The 18,606-nt window shown below is 43.5% G+C and overlaps 1 protein-coding gene and 1 pseudogene across 1 annotated transcript in view; both read left to right on the top strand.

Moving 5' to 3' along the window:
• BLVRA (biliverdin reductase A) overlaps positions 1-18,606 on the top strand; it is a 58,209-nt gene that overhangs the window by 15,616 nt on the left and 23,987 nt on the right. The gene's annotated exons all lie outside the window — the stretch shown is intronic.
• LOC136794813 (homocysteine-responsive endoplasmic reticulum-resident ubiquitin-like domain member 2 protein) lies at positions 436-14,272 on the top strand (annotated as a pseudogene).

Below are 18,606 nucleotides of genomic sequence, written 5' to 3' on the forward strand. Positions count from 1 at the left end.
ATGGGAAGAATTAGGCCCCTCTGAGTTCTTATCTGTGTCAGTCCAGCTCCAGTTAGATTAGGATTTATCTACTTCAGTTAATCCTGAAACAGCACTCATGGGTTAGGGGGTAGAGTGGGCTGGGCCATGGGGGGCTGCTGGGCCCTTGTGTTATTCTGGGGACACTTAACTCTGCTTACAAGGACCTTTCTCTGCATCATCTCCCTGTCATCTCACTTCCACTGAACCTTCTTCGATCCAACGAGATGCCTCGTCTCTTTGTCCCTTTGCTTTTTCCTGACCAATCAGCCCCTCCTACTCTCAACTCCCTTCCAGGTCTAGCGTAGATCATGGGGTCCATCTCTTCAACTGCTGTTGTGCTCACATCTCCAACTCCTTTTCCGCTTGTCCTCTTGACCCCCCCCCCGTGGCCAACCCAGAGGCTGTCCCCACAGGATGGCGGTCTTGGGTGGGTGGCACAGCTTCACGCTGTTCGAGGCTGGCAGAGGTCTCAAAGCCTCACCTGGGTGCTCAGCACACCCCCCAGGCCCCCTCCGTAGCCCCAGGCAGCTCTCTTTCCCTTTGCGCTAAACCACTCTTCTCAGCTTCCTCCTCACACTTAGCACCTGGGTCACCTTTTACTTTCCGGAGAAAAACTGGAACCATCCGCCATCATCTCTCTCAATTCCTGACTCCCTGTTTGTCTTGTTCCTTTTTTCATAGTGGAAGGGATGCTTATCCGTGACAGAGCTCCAGGCTGCGAGTACAGGAAAATGCAGTTTAATGTGGTTTTTATCCTGGAAGTCCAGATGGAGGGCAGGCTTCAGGGCGGGGTTGATCCAGGGGCTCAGCCAGCTTATCAAGGATGTCCAGGATCTTCTCATGTCTCTCCTCTCATCCACGTGTTGGCTTCATCCTCGAGGTAGCGCCCCTCAGGGCTCTAGGATGGCTGCCAGCAGGGGCTGCACTATGTGCTTCCTCATTCACCCTGAGTGGGAGAAAGACATGGCTCCCTGCAGCTCTCCCAGAAAAGTGGGAACCTCCTTTCTTGAAGCCTCCACCAAACTCCTGCTTAGGTCTTGCTGGCCAGAACCAGGTCACATGCCCATTCCTGGACTAATTCCCGTGTCAGAGGAGCCAGGAGTTTGCCAACTGCCTTAGACTAATCAGTCCCACCTGGTGCAGCTTCTCCCTCTACCCCAGGGCTGGATCTGGGAAGAAGGTAGGCGAGTGGACACTGGGAAAGGACCCACTGCATCCCGTCCCAGACATTTCTGGTGAAAGCGTATTGACTGAAAAACATGCACACCTAAAAGTTGAGAATTATGTTTTATTCTGCTGACTTACGGAGGACTTAAGCCCGGGATACAGCCCCTCAGGAAACTCTGAGGGACTGCTCCAAAGAAGTAAGGTTCAAGCCAGGATATATAGGGTTTTTTGCCCCCCAAAAAACCCCCAGGCAATTGGAACATCAAAATATTACTGTTAGGGCTTCCCTGGTGGCGCAGTGGTTGGGAGTCCGCCTGCCGACACAGGGGGCGCGGGTTCGTGCCCCAGAGCGGCTGGGCCCATGAGCCATGGCCGCTGAGCCTGCATGTCCGGAGCCTGTGCTCCGCAATGGGAGAGGCCACAACAGTGAGAGGCCCGCGTACCGCCAAAAAAAAAAAAAAAAAAAATTACTGTTAAAGGAAAACAGACATCTCAAGTTAATGAATTTATCACTTTTCTATGTATGGGAAGATGCAAGAGTCTAGGCTTATTGAAATCATTCCTTTTATAGGCACCTTAGCTGTCTCGGAGCAGTATCCTGATTTTCCCCATCCTGAATCCCCTCAGGGTGCACCTCGGGGGCAACTGCAGTGGCTGAGGGCGTGATGGCCTCAATAGCCTTTCATTACTGAAATGGCAGGAGACACTGTGTCCACACTCTGAATAGCAGACTCAGCTGCCTGTTCAGATCTTGTACCACCCTCCCTGATCACCTCCTTGACCAGCTGCACTGTTGGGCTTACTTCTACTTGATCTTTCCCATCAACGTTTCCAACTGCTTTCGTTTTTACTTTCTTCAGAACAAAGCAACACATGCGGTCTTGTCGAGCTACCGTAATCCTATTTTTCTCATTCCCTTCAGAAACTCATCTTTAATAGTAGTTTTTTGATATAATTCAAAACGATACGTGCACCCCTGTACTCATAGCACTATTCACGGTAAACAACCTAAATGTCCATTGACAGAGGAATGGATAAAGAAGATGTGGTACATATATACAAGGGAATATTACTCGGCCATAAAAAAGAATGAAGTAATGCCATTTGCAGCAACATGGATACAACTAGAGATTATCATACTAAGTGAAGGAAGTCAGAAAGAGAAAGACCAGTAGCATATGATATCACTTATATGTGGAATCTAAAATATGGCACAGAGGAACCTATCTACAGAACAGAAACAGACTCACGGACATAGAGACAGACTTGTGGTTGCCAAGGGGGAGGGGGTGGTGAGGGGGGGATGGACTGAGAGTTTGGGATTAGTAGATGCAACCTATTATGTACAGGATGCATAAACAACAAGGTCCTACTGTACAGCACAGGGAACTCTAGTCAATATCCTGTGGTAAACCATAATGGAAAAGACTATTAAAAAAAGAATGTAGGTATGTGTAAAACAAAAAAAAATAGCTTTTAAAAAATTTAGTTTTGTAATAATGTCAATACACAGACCTAGTACAAAACTCAAAAGGTATATACAAAACCTTAAATAGTCCAAAGCTAGTCTCCCAACTACCCCATCCCCCCAGCCTCCTCCACCCCAGGGCTGGCCTCTGTTAACCATTTTTGGGGGCCTCTGCCACCTTATCCGAAGGCCCTGTAACTCACTCTAATTCTCATGTTCTTGGAAGTTGTGGAAAAAAAAAAAAAAAAAAAAGAGTAAAAACTTAGCATTAATATTAAGCTCATAGAACCTGGCCTGGTAAGAATTCTGTCAATCATCAGCCACCCCTTCTGTTCTATAATTTTGACCTTTCCTTCTTTGGTGCCTTTTCTCGCTCAACCTTTCGAAAATATTCCCAGACCTGGGGTCCCCCTCTATTTTGCCTTCTCTTCTGCCTTCAACACCCTGTATTCTACGTCACCCTTCTCACTTCCCTCTCCCGTCTCAGCCCAGGGCAGCCTGACGTGGTCCCCGCTGCCCCAGTAAAACTTCTCAGAGCTCCCTCTCTGGAAGTGATACCTCCCCCTCATGTGAATTTCCATCACCCTTTATTTACCACTTCTTTTGTTACCTTCCATTCTTTGACTTGGAGTAGAACTGTCAGTGTGCCTCGCTCATCTTCGCACACCCATAGCACGTGGCGTGATGCGTCAGACACCGTGTGTCCTCACTGTATGGCAGTGGACTAAATGATGGGATGGTTCAGAGACTGTTTCATCGTCTTGTGATGCATTCCAGAGCTTGGGTGGATCAGTAAAAATGTAGAGGAAGGAAAACGTGCAGAGACTTGAGGCTGGCTGGAGAGGGAGGGAGGAGCAGGATCTCAGCCGTAATCAGCCCTTTGGTCTCAGAGGATTTGCCCAATGCGGAAAAGACTCCCAGGATCTCCAGCATGTCAGGCTGGGGGCCTGACAGAATTTGCAGAGCCACTGGCCTTTGCCCGGAAGTTCAGAGCACAGCCAGTCAGGTGGGGTGGGTGGTTGGAATCTAGCACAGAACATAATGATCCAGGTCAGGGTGGGACGGCCAGGTGGAAATGCCCAGTTTGCATTTCTTCTTGGGACTGGAGCTTGGAGGAGAGGATGGCTCGCAGTACACGATGTGGGAGACTTCAGCATAACGGTGGTCCTGGAGACCTTAAGAGTGTGACGACACACCCCTTCCCCACTCCGGGAATATGGGGGAAAGAGAAGAATAGAGGGACAGGATCGAGCACTGGGGAATGTGCAATGCTGGGGCGCAGGATGAAGTGTGAGAAGAAAACCTCGCCGTGAGACGAGGGGAGACAGGGAAGGAGTGAATTTAAAGAAGGTCCCCTTAAGTATCAAACATGAGTTGAGGTCCAGGAGAATGCCGCTGAGGGAAAGCCCTTGAATTTGGCAGTGAGAAGATCTGAGATGCCCTATGATAAGGCAGCGAGGTATGGTAGTGGAAAACCAGCTTACGGTTCGGCCAGAAGGGTGAGTGGAGGGGGCAGATGCCACCCGGGGTCATGAGGAGCTGGCTGATTTGGGGGCGGTGGACAGGCCACGGGCAGGGACAGAGCTCACTGAAGACCAGGCAGCAGAGGACGCCCAGCTCTGCAGCTGGAGCCTAGGACAGGAGCAGCGAGCGAGTAAGCCCAAGGCTGTACAAACCGTAGAGCTCTCATCTGCTCAGAGCATCCCTCGGATTTTTAATTTCTATTTTAAGTGTTTGTATGTTGGATAACATGCATTCACATGATTCAAAATTGTAAAGAATTTAGGAAAAAAAAAAAAAGATTTACTCTGGGAAGACCTCTTCTTTCCCAGCTACTCTGTTACGCTCCCAGGCAACCAGTGCTACTGGTTTCTTGGCTATCCTTTCAGAGAGATTCTAAACATATACAAGTATTTTTTCTCTTCAGCTGCCGCCCCCCCCTTGTTTTGTTTTTTTTTTTTACACAAACTAGAGCACACGTCTTACACTGGTCTGTATTTTGCTTTTCTCAGCCAACAATATATCTTGGAGATCAGTGCCTTCCAATACATAAATAACTTCCTTGTTCTTTTTTTATAGCTGTGTAGCATGCCATAATTATATAACCAGTCTGCTAGTAACAACATATACATTATTTTCAGTCTTTTGCTGTTACAAGCAAGCCTGCAATAAACCTGGGTGATTTTTCTTGCATATATGCTTTAGAAATGGATTTCTCTGAGCAAAGAATATTTGTGTGATAAACATTTCCAAGTTGCTCTCCACAAAGGTTGCCTGTTTTTCTCTCCCTCTGGCAATATACGAATATGCCTGTCTTCCCAAGCCAGCCAGTGTGTTATCAAACTTACTGATCGTTGTAAACAAGTGAAAAACATTAGGTTGTCCTTCTGACTATTTGAAATCTTCATACCCCCTCCTGGAGTGGAAACCCAGCACCTGCCCTCAAACCTCCCACCTTGAAGTTCTATAATGATTTCACATTTTCTTCTACTCTCCTCACCTCAGAATAATTTTTTTTTTCTGAGTTGGCCATGCATGTGTTCTTAATCCTAACTTTCTCTAAATTCCATCGTCAGATCTTGAGCTCCAAACACTCAGCTTCTCTGAGTCCAAGACAAGGAGAGCAAGATCACCCTGTGACTATAATTTGGTCCCCAATTAGTATTTGAGTCACTTTGCTGTTCCTTATGTCTGTCCCTTCTCTGCTGTCTTGAAACTGCTGCTGTTCCTTTGTTCCTTAAAATACCACCTCTACAGGACAGGATATATAGTGCATTTGATCAAGGGTTCAAGACAGCAGAGCACAGCAGACAACTGAAATGGAATTTTAGACATCCTGGCTTCTAGAAATCCATTGCCCACCTGTCTGCTGGGCGTGTCTTACTGCCTTCTTTCTTGCCATACTTCAGCCTTCTCATAATCTGTGTGCTCGTTCACCTTTCTGCTCATCTTTCTTCCCCTTTCCTCTGCTTTCTGCTGGTTTCCGCCGCCAGAGTTTTTGTTTGTTTGCAGTACGTGGGCCTCTCACCGCTGTGGCCTCTCCCGTTGCGGAGCGCAGGCTCCGGACGCGAAGGCTCAGCGGCCATGGCTCACGGGCCCAGCCGCCCCGCGGCACATGGGATCTTCCCGGACCGGGGCACGAACCCGTGTCCCCTGCATCGGCAGGCGGACTCTCAACCACTGCGCCACCAGGGAAGCCCTCACCGCCAGAGTTTTAGCTGCTAAATTGCAGAGCAGTTTAGCCATCTCTTTGACTTGTTTAAATCTCCTATAGTTGGGGATTTTCCAGTTATTGTTCTAATTTCTAGTTTAATTCCATTGTGGTCTCAGAGCAGACACTGTATGATTTCTGTTCTTTTAAACTTGCTGGGGTGTATTTTATGGCCCGGAATGTGGTCTGTCTTTGTGAATGTTCCATGTGTGCTTGAGAAGAATGCGTATGCTGCTGCTTCAGGGTAAAGTAGACTATAGATGTCAGTTATGTCCAACTGACTGAAGGTGTTGAGTTCAACTATGTCCTTCCTGATTTTTCTGCGTGTCCAACCTGTCCATTTCTGATAGAGGGGTGCTGGAGTGTCCAACTATGATTTTGGATTCATCTGTTTTTCCTCGCAGTTCTATCAGATTTTGCCTCATGTAGTTTGGTGCCCTATTGTTAAGTGCACAAATGTTACGGATTATTATGTCTTCTTGGACCCCGTTATTATTATGTAATGCCCTTCTTGCAACTAACATAGCTATTCCTGCTTTCTTTTGCTTATAGTGTTAGCATGGTATATCTGTCTCCATCCATTTACTTTTTTTTTTTTTTTCTTTATTTTTTTGACTGCGTTAGGTCTTCGTTGCTGCGTGTGGGCTTTCTCTAGTTGCAGCGAGCGGGGGCTACTCTTCGTTGTGGTGCATGGGCTTCTCATTGCAGTGACTTCTCTTATTGAGGAGCATGGGCTCTAGGTGTGTGGGCTTCAGTAGTTGTGGCATACGGGCTCAGTAGTTGTAGCTTGTGGGCTCTAGAGCGCAGGCTCAGTAGTTGTGGCGCACGGGCTTAGTTGCTCCGCGGCATGTGGGATCTTCCCAGACCAGGGCTCGAACCCGTGTCCCCTGCATTGGCAGGTGGATTCTTAACCACTGTGCCACCAGGGAGGTCCCATCCGTTTACTTTTAATCTATATGTGTCTTTATATCTAAAGTGGACTTCTTGTAGACAACATATAGTTAAGTCTTGTTTTCTAATCCACTCTGACAATCTTTATCTTTTAACTGATGCATTTAGACCATTAACGTTCAAAGTGATTATTGATGTAGGTGGATTAATATTTGTTACTGTTTTCTATTCATTGCCTTTGTTCTTTGGTCCTATTTTTCTCTTCCACTCTTTTTCTGCCTTTTGTGATTTAAATTGAGCATGTTATATGATTCCATTTTCTCTTTTTTCTTAGCATATTGGTTATACTTCCTTTTTTTATTGGTTGCTCTAGGGCTTGCAATATACATTTACAACTAATCCAAGTCCACTTCCAAATAATAACTATACCACTTTACAGATAGTGTGAGTACTGTAAAATAACATAATAATCCCATTCCTTCTTCTTGTCCTATGTATCACTGCTATCACTCATTTCACTTATGTATAAGCATACATAAGCATATAAATACATACATAAAGTATATAGATAGCATAAATAATTGAATACTTTGTTGCTGTTATTAATTTATTGTTATTTAGATCAATTAAGAATAAGAAAAATAGGGCTTCCCTGGTGGCGCAGTGGTTGGGGGTCTGCCTGCCGATGCAGGGGACACGGGTTCGTGCCCCAGTCTGGGAATATCCCACGTGCCGTGGAGCGGCTGGGCCCGTGAGCCATGGCCGCTGAGCCTGTGCTCCGCAACGGGAGAGGCCACAACAGCGAGAGGCCCGTGTACCGCAAAAAAATAAATTAAAAAAAATAAGAAAAATAAAGTTTTTATTTTACCTTCACTTAATCCTTCTTCCTTTAGGTAGACCTGAGTTTCTGCCCTGTATTATTTTTCTTCCTCTCTAAAGAAATCCTTTTAACATTTCTTGCAAGATAGGTCTATTGGCAACAAACTCCCTCAAATTTTTGTCTGAGAAAGTCTTTATTTCTTCTTCACTCTGGAAGGATAACTTCACAGGGTACAGAATTCTACGTTGGTAGTTTTTTTTTCTCTCAACACTTTAAATATTTCACTCCACTCTCCTCTTGCTTGCATGGTTTCTGAGGAGAAGTTTGATGCAATTCTTATCTTTGTTCTTCTGTAGGTAAGGTTGATTCTCTCTGGCTTTTGTTTCTTTTTTTTTTTTTGGCAGCGTCACGCGGCATATGGGATTCTAATTCCCTCATCAAATTTGTGCCCCGTGCAGTGGGAGCACGGAGCCTTCAACACTGGACCACCAGGGAAGTCCTGTCTCTCTCGCTTCTTTCAGGATTTTTTTTTTCTTTGTCTTTGCTTTTCTGTAATTTGAAAATGATATGCCTAACATCCTTTTGCAAGGGGGGGTGTATTTATCCTGTTTGGTGTTCTCTGAACTTCCTGGACCTGTGGTTTGATGTCTGACATTAATTGGGGGAAATTCTTAGTCATTACTGTTTCAAGTACTTCTTGTATTCTTTTCTCTCTTGCTTCTCTTTCTGGTGTTCCCATTACATGTATGTTACACCATTTGTAGTTGTCCCACAGTCCTTGGAAATTCGCTTCATTTATTCAGTCTCTGTTCTCTCTGCTCTTCAGTTTGGGGGGTTACTGTTGAGATATCCTCAATTTCAGAGATTCTTTCCTCAGCTATGTCTAGTCTACTAATAAGCCCATAAAAGGCATTCGTTGTTTCTGTTACATTGTGTTTGATCTCTAGCATTTCTTCTTCCTTCTGTCTTAGAATTTCTGTCTCTCTGCTTACATGGCCCATCTGTTCTTGTATGTTATCTGCTTTATCCATTAGACCCTGAGCATAGTAATCATAGTTGTTTTCGATTCCCAGTGTGGTAATTCCAATGTTCCGGTTATGTCTGGTTCTGATGCTGCTCTGTCTCTTCAAATTGTGTTTCTTGTCTTTTGCTATGGCTTGTCATTTTTCTCTTGATCGCCAGACATGATGTATCATGTAAAAGGAGCTGCTGTAAATGGGCCTTTAGTCATGTGGTGGTGAGGTATAGGGGGAGGGGAAGCATTCTCCGGTCCCATGATCAGGTCTCAGTCTTTTAGTGATCCTGTGCCTCTGAACTGCGAACCACACGAGTATTTCTCCGTTGTTTTTCTTCTTCTTCCCCTCTTAGGTGGGAGAGTATGGCTAGGGTGGGCTAGAGTTGGGTGTTTCCCTTCTCCCAAATGGAATTCTAGAGTAGTCTGGAGTTTTGTACAGTTGACCCTTACACAACACCAGGGTTAGAGATGCTGACCCTCTGTGCAGTTGAAAATCTGCCTGTAACTTACAGTCGGCGCTCCATAGCCACAGTTCTGCATCCACAGATTTAACCAGCCCCAACTGTGTAGTACTGTAATATTTACTTTTTTAAAAAACCCATGTGGAAGTGGACCTGCACTGTTAAAATGCATGTTGTTCAAGGGTCAAGTGTTTTTTCCCTTCCCTGCAGTCAGTTAGGGTCTGATAATTCCCCAGCAGGTCAGGGTCTGGTTAGCTAGCTTCCTGTGAGGGCAGGCCTCGTTAGGAAGAACAGCACGCTCTGGTATATTTCAGAGTGCTTTTTCCCCACTCCTGCTGGAAGCACAAGGGGAAACATCTCCAGTATTTACTGTGGGAACCTGGTCAAGCTCTTGGAGGTAAATCTCACGAAATTGAGAGGGTCTCCCCGTGACTGGGTCCCCCTGGAGTTTTTAGGTCTCCAAGTGGTCCACACTGAGCCCCCAGCAACTCATGCATTACAGTTCAGGCTTTCCTACTGGTTCTGGCGTCTGGTTCCTGTGGTGGTTTCTACTCTTGAATCTCTGCTCTGCTAAGTTATTCTCTTCATTAGTCCCTCTGTCTCTCCAATCTTGGGGGCAGTGGTTTGCCTTGTGTCCTCGCCTCTCTTACGGATCCTGGAAGACTTAGTTTTAGTTAGTTTTTCAGTCTGTTTAGCTGTCTACCCATTATCAGGAGGGAGTAGCAACTTCCAAGCTCCTTCCATGTGCAGTGGGAAACCAGAAGCCCTCACCTCTTTGACTTGCAGTTTCCTTTCAGAACGTGCCTTGAAGAAGCCTCATGTAAAATGAGCAGGTGCAGGTAAAATGGTCTAGCAAAGTCATTTTTCTCAAAATCAAAGTTCTTTCCCACAGAGGAGCTCGGCTGTTAATATGTCGGCATTTTCACCCGTATCTTGTCCCTTTGTGTCAGTTTTGCAAAGGAATGTCATCTAAACCAAACTCAGAAGCACTTTCAGTCTGACACCATGCAAGCCAGGTCTTGTACACAAGTTTGCGTGTATTGTTAGTTACTAAAATAGAAAAAGTAACTTGGCTTCTTACAGATAATGAAGCTGTTTCTTAACCTCATGGCTCTTTTCAAGCTAATAGAAACTTATGTTCCTGGTTATTTTCTGGAATGTAGTAATTTAGTAGTTAATCTAAGGAATGCTGTCAATATTCAGCCTCATAAGGAGATTGCTTGTTTCCTTTTCTGGGTGAAAGGAGAAACAAATATTTGATCAGGTGTGTGTGATTTGGCTGTTACAGAACAGATTTCTCTGAAGACTGTCTTTCTGCTTTTTGCATGTGAGACTGTTAACAATTAAAATTAAAAGGGTAAACTTGACACCCAGAAGGTACTGACTGGGCTAAATTGCCTGTTGTCAGTTGGGCATTGTGGCCTCTCCTTCCCACACTCTCCCTGACTCAAGGAAGACAAGCCTGGAACTACATTGCCCACTGGCCCATTTCCTGTGTGAAGCAGGCCAGTTAGAAGCAGCCTTGGGAGATTTGGAAGGCTCAAGAAAGAGAGACTGTTATTGAGAGAGCACAGTTGCTTCTTCCCAGCTGCAGGGTGAGAAAGGCTGCCGATGCTTTCCCCGAGGTCTTGGCATCCGGGCAAGCTCTTGAGAATCACTTGCTTCATTACGGCAGGGAGATGGTCAGTGACGGCTTCTCTGGCTTTAGCCCCCCAGTGGTGGCAATGGCCATGTAACCCAGGGGTTCCCAACGCTGGGGCCGTGGACCAGTTCTGGTCCTGTTAGGAACCGGGCGGCACAGCAGGAGGTGAGTGGCGGGCGGGCTAGCGAGTGAAGCTTCATCTGACGCTCCCCGTCTCTCCCCGTCACCCCCCATCGCCCCCCCCATGGCTCCCCCGTCATCCCCCCGTCACTCCCCGTCTCTCCCCATCACTTGCATTACTGCCTGAACCACTCCCACCCCCCATCCGTGGAAAGATTGTCTTCCATGAAACCGGTCCCTGGTCCCAAAAAGGTTGGGGACCACTGATATAAGCCTCTAATTCCCCGTGTTAAAACTCTGTGCTTAGAAACACATTGAATGGTTTCTCTTTTCCAGACTGAATCCTGATTGGTACATTGAGGGGTTTATGAGTAAGTTGTGGAACAACGGTAGTACAAAGTTTGGGAGAGAGGAGGCGGAAGTAACTGTTGGAAGGTTCTCATGTGTGAAATGGTACGATGTTATCTTAAGGCAGGCTGTGCTAAGTAAGATATGTATCATACAAAGGCCTCAATAAAACACTAAAATCGTTACAGCTACTAGCCACCAGGTGAGATTATATGGAATCATTAGAAATACTTTATTCATCAGAAAAGAAGTCAGAAGAAGAGGGAAAGAAGCACAGATTAGACACATAGGAGACCACAGAACAGTAGACTGGAACCCAACCATATCCATAATCATAGGGTAAATTGTTTAAACACTTCACTGAAAGGCAGAGATTGTTAGACTGAATAAAGAGCGAGACCTGACAATATGCTGCCTACAGGAAACTCACTTTAGATATGAAAGCACACATTGGTTAAAAGTGAGCGGTTGGAAAAAAAAATGTACTCTGCTAACACAAATCAGCGGAAACTGGGAGTAGATTGATGGCATTAGACAAAATAAATTTCAGGGCAAAAAATACTACCAGGAATAAAAATGGTCATTTCAGAATGATAAAGTGGTTAATTCATCAAGACACCATAACCACCCTAAAAATTTATATTCCTGACAATATAGAGCTTTGAAATACATCAGTCAGAAAGTGATAGAACTATAAAGAGAAATACACAAATCTGCAATTATATTCAGAGATTCTCGTACCTATCAATGACTGATAGAACAGGTAGACAGAAAATCAGTAAGTGCATAGAAGACTTGAATAACGTCATCTACCAACTTGATCTAACAGACGTATGGAACAGTCCAGCCAACAGCAGTAGAATACACATTCTTTTTAAGTGTGCTCAAAACATTTACCAAAATACACCATATTCTGGATCATAAAACATGTTTTTAAAAATTTAAGGGTTCAAATCATTTCAAGGATGTTCTCTGACTGATATTTCTCTGGAATTAAATGAGAAACCCGTAGTAGAAAAATATCTGGAAAATCCCTAAACATCTGGAACTAAATAACATACTTCTGAATAACCCATTGACCAAAGAGTTACTCACAATGGAAATTAGACGGTATTGTTAACTGAATGGAAATGAAATCATGACATTTCCCAGTTTGTGGGGTGCAGCTAAAGCACTGCCATCACTTACAGGGAAATTTATAGCTCTCAATGTCTGTTTTTGAAAAGAAGAAATTTTTTGAATGAATAACTTAAATTCCCAACCTCAGAGTTTTTTTTAAAAAGAGCATATTAAACCCAAAATAAGCAGAAAATTTGAAGTAATAAGGATAAGAGCAGAAATCAACACGATAAGGAAACAAAAAACAATCAAGAAAATCGGTGAAACCTAATAGATAGTCTTTGGGGGTTTTTTTGAGATCATTAGAATTGATAAAACTCTAGCCAGGCTGCTCAGGAAGAAGAGAGAGAAGACACAAATTACCAATATCAGAAATGAGAGAGAGGACTTTACTGCAGATTCTACAGAGAGTTAAAGAACAATAAGAGAATACTGTGAATACCTTTATGGCTAGGAAAGTAATTTAGATGAAATGGGCATATTCCTTGAAAGACTCAAACTTCCTAAGCACTTTGAAAAAGGAGTAGCAACCTGAATGTATATATATTCCAACTCTACCTATTAAATAAATAGTCTCTGTAGTTAAAACCTTTCCACAGAGGGGAATTCTGGATTGAAGAAGCAGGCTGCGATGATGTGAACTGCTTATATAGAGAGGCATTCGTCAGGAACTTCAGGTGGCTTCTGAGAGCTCTCCATCCCACAACCATAAGGAACTGAATTCTGCTGGCAACCACGTGAGCTTGGAAGAGAGCCCTGGGCTCTGGATGGAACGTAACCTGCCAGCTCCTGACTGCAGCCTAGTGAGACCCTGGGCAGGGGACTCCGTTAAGCCACATTCAGATTCCAGACCCTCAGAAACTGTGAGATAATAAATTCGACAAAGGATCAGAGTGCTCTACTTGGGCAGACTCCTTCCCGATCACTTGCCACGGAAAGATGATCAGAAAACAAAATGAGTGTCATGGTTTATCCTCTGTGTATTTTTCGTGAGCTCATCTGAGTACTCCAAACCCAGTGCCAGTAGAGAAAGCCATGAAACGCCAGCGTCCAGCAGCAATTCTAGTCCAGACGACTCAAGATCAGCCACTCCATCATCCAGTCAAGAAATCGTGTCTAGAGCCGCCAGTTCTTCCTCAGAAAGACAGACAACACACGCTTCCACGAGCACAGATGGATTCCCACATAGTTATCTGTTTCCACACGTAATACAAAGAAACGTAGACAACCAGTTTCTCGGGCAAGCTGTTCCAGCTGGATTGCCAGCGTATCTTGCTTTCAGTCCATGGCAGATGCTATGGTGGCAAACATTTGTAGGCTCATTAGTAATATGTGATATTTTGTACAATGTCAAGCTGCCGTTTCAGCTCAGGCCACATCAAACGCCAACCCAGCCCAAACTGCTGCTTCACAGCCTCTCCATTGGCACGTGTTCCTGGAGAATAATCGCCACCAGCTCCCAACTCAGTGGTCCAAGAAAGCTAACCCATGAATGAGAATGCTAAGCAAAGAAGATGTCAGTTTGCGGCTGGCTGGATTGGGTGTACCTGTCCTCACAAGCTGCAGTCCTCTTTAGCACTGTGTGTTTCTTTTCTTCCTGGAGTCAATTTCTATGGTCATGGAAGCCATGCCGCTGCTTTATGTACAGCAAGTTGCATGATTTTCTGTTAGGCGTGAGGAGGTCAGCCGTAGGCTCCCTAAAACAGTGCCAAGTTAAGGATGATGGGAAACAAGTAAACAATCTAAAGCTTGAAGAAATGGGTCATTTTATGGATGATGGGCTTGGCGATGAGGGTGAGAGTGGGGAAGGTGCAGGTGGAGAAGCCAGTGCAATTCAAAGACCTGGATTAATGGTTTCAGCTTGATCGTATCACCACTTTCTTTACTTCACTAATGCCAGAGGGCCCCGCCCCCTGTCAAGAGTTAGGCTTGAAAAACCATGCCAGCCGGAAAGGAGGGTTTGACTTTAGGAAAATGTTTAAACAGTAGTGTAATTTAAAAGTATATATGAGTATAAAACCTTTTTATTATCATGAGATTTTTTTTCCTTTAAGCTCATACGTATGAATATTGGAAGCACAAATGGATTACTAATTGTATGATTTTTTTTTAAAAAAAGACTAACAGAACATAGTGTTACAATATTGGTCTTGCAGGTTTTATTCGTTTCAATTATATATATTATCCCAAGACAGACATATTTGTGGGTCTTATTTCTTTAAAGAGCTGCTTCATATATAAATTTCTACAGTTGTAGATTGACCATTCAGTGTGTAATTTAATATATTATCTATTTTCTATGAATTATTCTGAAAGTTTCAAATGAATGATCTCACAGTGTTTAGTAAAGAATGTTATTTACCTAAAATGTGCTAGTAGCAATTGGCCCAGCCCTAAAGCCAAGAAACTTATCAGTAATCTTAATTTTATTGGATAAAAACCTTTTTTTTTTTTTTTTTTTTGGTACGCGGGCCTCTCACTGCTGTGGCCTCTCCCTTTGTGGAGCACAGGCTCCGGACACGCAGGCCCAGTGGCCATGGCTCACGGGCCCAGCCACACGTGGGATCTTCCCGGACCGGGGCACAAACCCGTGTCCCCTGCATCGGCAGGTGGATTCTCAACCACTGCGCCACCAGGGAAGCCTAAAACCTATTTTAAGGGCATGTATTCCATCAGTTGGAATTCATACCGTAAAGAAAAAGCAGTTCTTTAGTAGAATTAACAGTGATATAATATGTTTTATACAGGCAGTATAAAAGGGAATACTTTTATGGAATCAGAAATACTAGAAATAATTTGGCATTACAAGAAAAGAGAATTACAGACCAGTAACTCTCATGAACACAGATGCAAACATTTTTAATAAGATTTTAGCAAATAGAATCAACAACATATATAAAGGATAATACATTATTACCAAGTGAGGTTTATCCTGGGAATAAAAGGTGTCACTATATCAACAGACTTTGAGAAGAAAAAAATCACACAATCATCTCAATAGACATAGAAAAGGCACTTGACAAAATTTGACCATTTATGGTTTTAAAAATGTAAGCAAGGGGGCTTCCCTGGTGGCACAGTGGTTGAGAGTCCGCCTGCCGATGCAGGGGATACGGGTTCGTGCCCCGGTCTGGGAAGATCCCACGTGCCGCGGAGCAACTGGGACCATGAGCCGTGGCCGCTGCGCCTGCACGTCCGGAGCCTGTGCTCCACAAAAGGGAGAGGCCGTAACAGTGAGAGGCCCGTGTACTGCAAAAATATATATATAAATAAATAAATAAATAAATAAAAATTAAAATGTAAGCAAAATATGAATTAAAGGAAATATCCACATCCTGATAAAGGGTATCTACAAAAAATTCTACAGCTAAGATAATTCTTCTTGGTGAAAAGACCACATGCTGTCCTCTAAGATTAAAACGTGAGCAAGAATGTCTGCTCTTGCTACTCCTATTCAAAATCATACTGGAGTCCTACCCAGTGCAATCAGGCAAGAAAAATGAATAAAACACATACAGATTGGAAAGGAAGAAGTAAAACCGTCTCTGTTCACATCTGCCTCTGTGGTCTATGCGGAAATCTAATGGAATCTACAAAAAAGCTGCTAGAAGTAATAAGTGAGTTCAGCAGGGTTACAAGATGCCAAGTCAGTGTACAGAAATCAATTGTATGTCTATATACTCACAATGAACAATTGGAAATGGAAGGTTAAAAAAGTACTATTTATAATATAAAAAACCAAGTATAAATCTAACAAAATATGTGCTAAATCCATATACTGAAAATGACAGAATGAAAGAAATCAGAGACCTAAATAAATGAGGATATGTACCATGTTCATGGATTAGAAGATTCATTATTGTGAAAATGTTGGGTTTTTTCTTAAACTGATCCATATATTCAACACAATCCCATTCAGAATCCTGGAAGGAATTTTATTTCATTTTATTTTATTTATTTAATAATTGACAAGCTGAGTCTAAAATTTATATGTAAAGGCAGGAGAACTATAATTTTGGAAAAGAAAAAGTTGGGGGATTCACAGTAATGGACTCCATGCTTACCATAAAACTATAGTGATCAAGACAGTTTCCCTTTGTACAAAGGTACAAAGGCATTCCAATAGAAAAAGGATGGTCTTTCTCAATAAATCATATTGGAACAGTTGGATATCATATGCAAAAACAAAAAAAAATGAACCTTGATGGCTTCCACAGAAGAAGGCACATGAGCTGGGTTTAAAGTCCTGGTACATTTAAATACAGGGCTGGCATAGCCCTGTCTAGTTGTAGATAGTTGATACAGCCTGTGGAATGAATACATATACTAGAAACTGCCTCTCTGCTCTAAAAAAATTTTTTTTTTTTTGCGGTACACAGGCCTCTCACTGCTGTGGCCCCTCCCGCCGCAGAGCACAGGCTCCGGATGCACAGGCCCAGCGGCCATGGCTCACGGGCGCCGCGGGATTCTCCCGGACTGGGGCACGAACCCACGTCCCCCGCATCGGCAGGCGGATCCCAACCACTGTGCCACCAGGGAAGCCCTAAAAAAATTTTTTAAAGAAACTAATTCATACCTTACTCCATGTGGAAAAATTAATTCAGAACATAAACTACAAAAGTAACTAAGGACTTTCTTGGTGGCACAGTGGTTAAGAATCCACCTGCGAATGCAGGGGACATGGGTTCGACCCCTGGTCTGGGAAGATCCCACATGCTACAGAGCAACAAAGCCCGTGTGCCACAACTACTGAGCCTGCGCTCTAGAACCCACGAGCCACAGCTACCGAAGCCCGCGTGCCCCAGAGCCCACATACCACAACTACTGAGCCCTTGCGCCACAACTACTGAAGCCCGCACACTCTAAGGCCTGCATGCCACAACTGCTGAGCCCACGTGTTGCAACTACTGAAGCCCACGTGCCTAGAGCCCGTGCTCTGCAACAAAAGAAGCCACCACGGTGAGAAGCCCACGCACCGCCACAAAGAGTAGCCCCCACTCACCGCAACTAGAGAAAGCCCATGTACAGCAACGAAAACCCAACGTGGCGGGAAAAAAAAAAAAAGTAACTAAAACTAAAGTGAGCTAAATCTGTGAATCTTAAACTATAAAATGTCTAAAAGAAAACATAGAAGAAAATGTTTGTGACATTGGAGTAGCCAGAAGAATGATCCATTAAAAAAATTTTTTGATAAGTTGACTTCATCAAAATTAAGAACTTTAGCTCCTAAAAAGTCACGCTTAAGAAAATGAAAAGACAAACTACAGACTAGGAAAAGTTGTTTGCAAATTACATATCTGAAAAATGAGTTGTATTAAAAATATATAAAGAACTCTAAAAACTCAATAATAAGAAAATAAACAACCCAATAAAAAGTGGCAAAAGATTTGAACACTTTACCAGCAAAGATTTATAGACGGCAAATAAGCACACGAAACAGTGTTCAACATTACTAGTCATTAGGGAAATGCAAATAGAAACCTCAGTGAGGGAGCAAAACACACCTGTTATAATGGCTAAAACAAAAAGAGGAGAAAACCTGATAATACCAGGTGCTGGTGAGAATGCAGAACAGCTGGACCTCTCAGACATCAGTGGCAAGAATGCAAAACAGTATGGGTGTAAAGGTACACTTTGGAAAGACTCGGTCTGGCGGTTTCTCATAAAGTTAAGCCTACACTTGCCGTATGACACAGCAAACTCATACCCAGGTATTTACCCAAGTTTGAGAACTGTGCTGACACAAAAAGTAGGACATAACTATCTATAGCAGCTTTATTCATAATTGAATTATGAATTCATTTGAACTGGAAGCATCAGAAATGTTCTTCAAGTACGAAATGGATAAACAAGCCATTATGACTAGTACTTAGTAATAGAAAGAAATGATTGATACACGCAACAACATAGGTGAAAAATGCATTGTGCTAGGCAGAAGATAGACTCAAAAGACTAGATACTGTATGATTTCATTTATATGACATTCTAGAAAAGGCAAAACTATTGGGATGGTAAACAAATCAGTGGTTGCCTGGGGTTGGGTGACTGCAGAGGGGCACAGGTAGTCTTGGAGGGCGTGATAGAACTGTTCTGTATCTTTTTCTTTTCAATTGGAGTGTAGTTGATTTACAATGTTGTTTTAGTTTCAGGTGTACAGCACAGTGAATCAGTTATACATATACTTGTATCCACTCTTTTTTTTTTTAGATTCTTTTCCCATCTAGGCCATTATAGAGTATTGACTAGAGTTCCCTGTGCTATACAGCAGGTTCTTATTATCTATTTTATATACAGTAGTGTGTATATGTCAATCCCAGTCTCCC

Source organism: Kogia breviceps, chromosome 9 (genome assembly GCF_026419965.1).
Source record: "Kogia breviceps isolate mKogBre1 chromosome 9, mKogBre1 haplotype 1, whole genome shotgun sequence".
Lineage (NCBI taxonomy): Eukaryota > Metazoa > Chordata > Mammalia > Artiodactyla > Physeteridae > Kogia > Kogia breviceps.